The sequence below is a fragment of the Protobothrops mucrosquamatus genome, unplaced genomic scaffold, assembly GCF_001527695.2.
Source record: "Protobothrops mucrosquamatus isolate PMUCROS unplaced genomic scaffold, P.Mucros_1.0 scaffold749, whole genome shotgun sequence".
NCBI lineage: Eukaryota > Metazoa > Chordata > Lepidosauria > Squamata > Viperidae > Protobothrops > Protobothrops mucrosquamatus.
The window spans coordinates 93,521-98,755 of record NW_015387020.1 but is presented as its reverse complement, the minus strand read 5'-3'; the positions used below and the strand labels follow the sequence as shown (position 1 = coordinate 98,755).

At 37.0% G+C, this 5,235-nt stretch overlaps 1 pseudogene; it reads left to right on the top strand.

The window, feature by feature from the left end:
* Window positions 1–5,235, top strand: part of LOC107289687 — a 15,652-nt pseudogene that overhangs the window by 2,718 nt on the left and 7,699 nt on the right.

Below are 5,235 nucleotides of genomic sequence, written 5' to 3'. Positions count from 1 at the left end.
TCAGGGGCTGCCACAAAGAAGAGGGAGTCAAGCTATTTTCCAAAGCGCCTGAAGGCAGGACAAGAAGCAACGGGTGGAAACTAACCAAAGAGAGAAGCAACCTAGAACTAAGGAGAAACTTCCTGACAGTTAGAACAATTAACCAGTGGAACAACCTGCCTCCAGAAGCGGTGAATGCTCCAACACTGGAAGTTTTTAAAAAGAAACTGGACAGCCATTTGTCTGAAATGGTATAGGGTTTCCTGCCTGAGCAGGGGGTTGGACTAGATGATCTCTAAGGTCATTTCCAACTTTATCATCATCATTATTATTATTAAATGGTATAGATTCTCCTGCTTGAGCAGGGGGCTGAATTAGAAGACCTCCAGGGTTCTGTTCTGTTCTGTTCTATTCTATCTATTCTATTCTATTCTATTCTATTCTATTCTATTCTATTCTAGTCTAGTCTAGTCTAGTCTAGTCTAGTCTAGTCTTTCTATAAAAAAGAATGATATCAATGACATCAATATATTAAGGGTAGTTTTCTTTTAATATTTAATAGAAGCAAAAATCAGGGTTTCTTAAATATCAAATTACTGATCAGTTTGAAAAAAACCCACTTGTGATAAACCAAAGTGAGATGATATAGTTGTCAAGGCTGCTAACATCGGATGTTCTTGCTTGACAATATATGAAGAAGCAGACATGTTTTATTTAACCTGTGTATCACTTCTAGAGTTAAAGTCAGACAATGTTAGAAGGGAGGGGGGAAAGTATGTACTTGGGGAATAGTTAGCCATAACAATATTTCAGTACAGTATTTTCAAGGTCAGTTGTAACCAGAGGAGATACGGGAGGGAAAGTTCACACTTCAAACTAATTGGAGAACGTGATTGATGACTGTCAAATGAAGGAGTGAGTTATGCTTTGTTACGGGTGATTGGGGGAAGGAGTATTCAGTTTTTGGCTTCATTATGTACGTGCCGAAGCTATGTAGCAATAAAAGGATTCTTCAAGGTAAACAAGGCCTCAAAGTTCTTTGAAAAGCTTCTTCTTTCAGAACCATGACAATAGTCTTCCTACTGAGAAATGTGAAAAGTCTATTTTGCTTCTTTTTAGTGTTGCTTTGGGTTCTGTTCTGTCATGCACCTTGCAGCGGTTTTAAAGATCCATGTGCAACTCATAACTGCCCATAATTTCCTGTTGTCACAATTACAGTATACAATCAAAATGATCAAGCAAGAAAACCTTAATAAAGGTAAATAATAAATATAGCCATTTAATGAGTATTTCAATCTGATGTGTCTTTATTTGATCCAAAGCAGATCCCTGTTGAGAGAATGCAATAAAAATTCATTATGAAACAGAATTGTGTGATTACATTGCTCTTGCTGTTAAGATAATATTTTTGCCTGCATTATAAAATACTGGTTTCCATTATTTTCTTTTTAGCTTTTTATTGCAATACAGAAATCTCTGAACAGTTTCTCACAAAATCAAGTCCAAAGTCTCAGTATCATACTTGCATGTATTACTCCAAAACAATTTATCTTTGCTGGCAGTACTTGACAGAGGCTGTAAGGTGAGATGAACAATATTAAATCTTATGCAGTCAAAATCCATGAAAAAACCAGATCCTACCCATTTATATGAATCTTCTCTTCAGAAAAATAAAGTTAAATAAATGTGCTTACTGCTGGTTCTAAAGGAGAAAACACTGTAGTATTCATTGTTAACACAGGACTGCTATCCCAAAGGTGCTTTTTTCAAAAGGCAACTGGACTTTGTTTTCCTTGAAGATGTTTTGCTTCTCATCCAAGAACCATCTTCAAGGAAAAACAAAGTCCAGTTGCCTTTTGAAAAAACACCTTTGAGACAACCATGACCTGGATGACTGAGAATCTCCACAGACAGGACTGCTATAGAACTGTGATAGGCTACTTCTTTCTGTTCAATACTACACATGCAAGGTGGAGGAACCAGCATATTCTTAACAGTTTAGAAGACAAGCTTAATGATGGTGCAAGGAAACCCCTGTTAAGATCACTGATCTTAATAACAGAGTTTGCAGAGAAAATCTTAATTAAGATAATGGACTATGAAGGTCTGGCACATAAGCATATGTTGAAAGAAAAGAAAAAATAAGATGAAGCTTTTTTAGTTAATGGGAAATGAATGGCTTTACCGACATCAGTGGCTTTTTTTTTTTTAAAACAGAAATGAGATAAAGGTTATATTGAAGGACTACAATTTCAATATGGATATGTTTTAGAACAGGGGTGTCAAACTTGCAATGTCAGGTGACGTGTCATGACATACTGTATTGTGACTTTTTTCCCATTGCCGGCAGTGGGGTGGGCGTGGTTTTGCTATGACACCCCTGTTTTAGAAGAAGTAATAGCGGGGGGGGGGGGGAGAGACTTAATAGGAAAGCATAGGAAGAAATCTTTCACTATCAACTACACAATCACTTTTATGAAATATAACAAGAAAATGTTTGTTTTATTTTAGTTTTATATAAAATATAAAAGCTTTTCATTTCTCTTTAAAAAGGTACAGAATACCATGGCTTGAACACTCTTGAGCTACGTTGTAGGTAGTATATATGTGTGTGCATGAAAATATGGACAATTTCTGAAATATGGCAGGCTTGATAATATATTTTTGCACCTGTATTTTTGTCACTCTATAGCCAGAGAGAGTAATAGCTTGCAGAAAACAGCACAGATGCAGACTTCAGATTTCATCACTGTTATGTTCAGTGTCTGGCCACAAATTGCTTATCTAACACTCCTATATATTTGAGCTTACAGTAGATGAGTGTAAAAGTAATGCACACAATTCATAACTTGAGTTATTTGAAGGCCAAAGGTATATTTGTATTTGTGGGGTTTTTTTAAGTTAAGCGCTTCCTTAAAATATTTTGCTCACTTATAATCCATCTGTTTATGACATGGTCTGCTAGATTTAATGGATTTTGTTCCCATATGTGTTTGTCTGGGACTATACAGTACACTTGAGTTTTAATTAACTGGGACAGTGAAACATATGTGCAATATAAGAAGAATTTAAAGGATCCACAATATGTTTCTTATCACTAATTTTTTATATGAGTATAGCAGCAGTGTTAGTTGTTATACGTGATTAATATTTAAACTGTCTGAATGTGATCCACTGATGCATAGAATTGTGCCCACACATGCACTCTAGAAAACAATTGGAGCAATTGTTGATGGAGTAAAATAAAAATTAAGATTGTGCCTGTTTTTCCCATAACTCCTGAACAGATGACTGACAGAGGCAGCTCTCACTGTTGAATCCCAGAGAAATATTCTCCATCAATACCTGCTTCAATGAGTGATGAGAGAATTCCCTTTGGCTTAATTAAGAATAAGCTTGGCAGTTGCCAACATTATTTTTCAGCAGTTATGTGGAAAAGGCACCTGTTTTTCTAAGAGCTTTATTCTGCCTTAAACAAAAAATTAGCACAGCTTATGGTCCTGTGTATAGGAGCATCACCTTATTTTCACTTGGGAACAATCTTTCCCAGCAACATCTAAATTGGGTTATTTATCCAATTTGAGATTTCAGAATGAATACATGTTTGCATCTCTGGAGGAACAGAGAAAGAAAATTTATTTGTGTCTAAGAGGCAACATGCTTCCAGAAAAACATATGAGGGTTCATATGAACAACAGATATAGCCTTAGCTCAGAAGAAGGGGAGATATCCACTGCAAGCATGTGATCCCCAATGTGCTTTCCACATTGATACACATCACTGATTGTCAAGTAATGTGATCCTGCAAATTGCTATGTGTGATAATGGAAAATTCTACACACACACTTGCAAACAATCCATTGTCTTCAAGCAATGGTATGATCTGTAATAGCCCTATTTCAAAAATTCCTGGCACAGCATTCAGCATGAGTTTTTTTTTCTGAAGATCAACAAAACTACATAATTTTAACTGACTCTTGAAAAGCTGCTAGACATCCAAAGATGTTGTTTTCTTCCCCAAGGGAAGGCAAGAACCAGTACGAGAGAGCATTTGGCATTTCATCAAAAGCTGTTTTTGAAGCTCTGTACAGGTAAAAGTTCCAAACAATAATATTAAAAGAAAAACTACAGATATTACCTCTGATAAAACATTTTTTAAAAAATCCCCTTGTTAATTTTATAGACCCTTGTATTGTTTATTTCTTGTTTTCTCAAATGTTGTCCTTTTTATAGAAAATAAGGCTGTTGTTAAGGTCCATTAAAATATCCAATATGCAGCATAATCTTCAAAATAGTTTATAGTGTGTTTTTATTGTTCTTAGAAAGCAAATGTCCATAACTGTATCATCTTTTTAAGAAAAATCCTGGGTTTAAGAAGAATCTAGCTCATTCATTGGTGTTAAAGGTTTGGAAGAATCAATGCATACAAATTCTTCCACCTGAAAAAGGACATGCAGAAGACTCAACAAATCCAGTATTAAAATAATCAGTTCATGGATGTTATAATATTTGCTCTTGTGTTGCATCCATTTGGTTCCTTGACTCAGGTTTCGTTTTTCCTGAAGAGCCTGCCTTAGGTTTCGTTTCTTGACTTAAGTTTCATTTCTCCTGAAAAGCTTACCTTGAATTAGTACCTCCTTGACTTAAGTTTCCTGTTCTTTGTGTATGGCAATGAAGAGCCATCCCCCTATTGTCTTTTTGTACACCCCCCCCCTTGATGATGCTAATGTACCAATAAAAGAGAGGCACGGAGAGGCTTCAGGGTCTTTGCCTGCCATCTCACCTGAAGAAGCATGTTGTCCGTGTGTTTCCTAACCTAAAGCGAGGCCCGTTGGTTTAGGCTGACGTACGTCGCCATCGTCCTGCAGGGAGCGGGACCTCGGGATTTTGCAATCCCACAACTGGTGACCCCGACGTGATTGGACTCCACGGCGTGTTCTCTGTCTAGGGAAGCGCTGCTCTGACTCCTGTACTGCGCACCTGGAATAGGCTTGATCATCGTAAGTATGGGCTCTTCACTTTCTCAAGTTCTGTCCAAGCATGTGGATGAACTTTTAAAATTAGTCAGAAAGGCAAATTGCTTGCAGAAAATTAACGGAACAACTATATATCCTCTATCTCGCAAAGAAATTATTTCTTTTATGCTCTATCTTCACAAACACTGTCCTGCTTATCCCGAGGGCGGCTCTCTTCGCCGATCCACCTGGGAACGTATTGGCAAATGGCTTCATGAACCACCCCGTGCCCCCACTGATA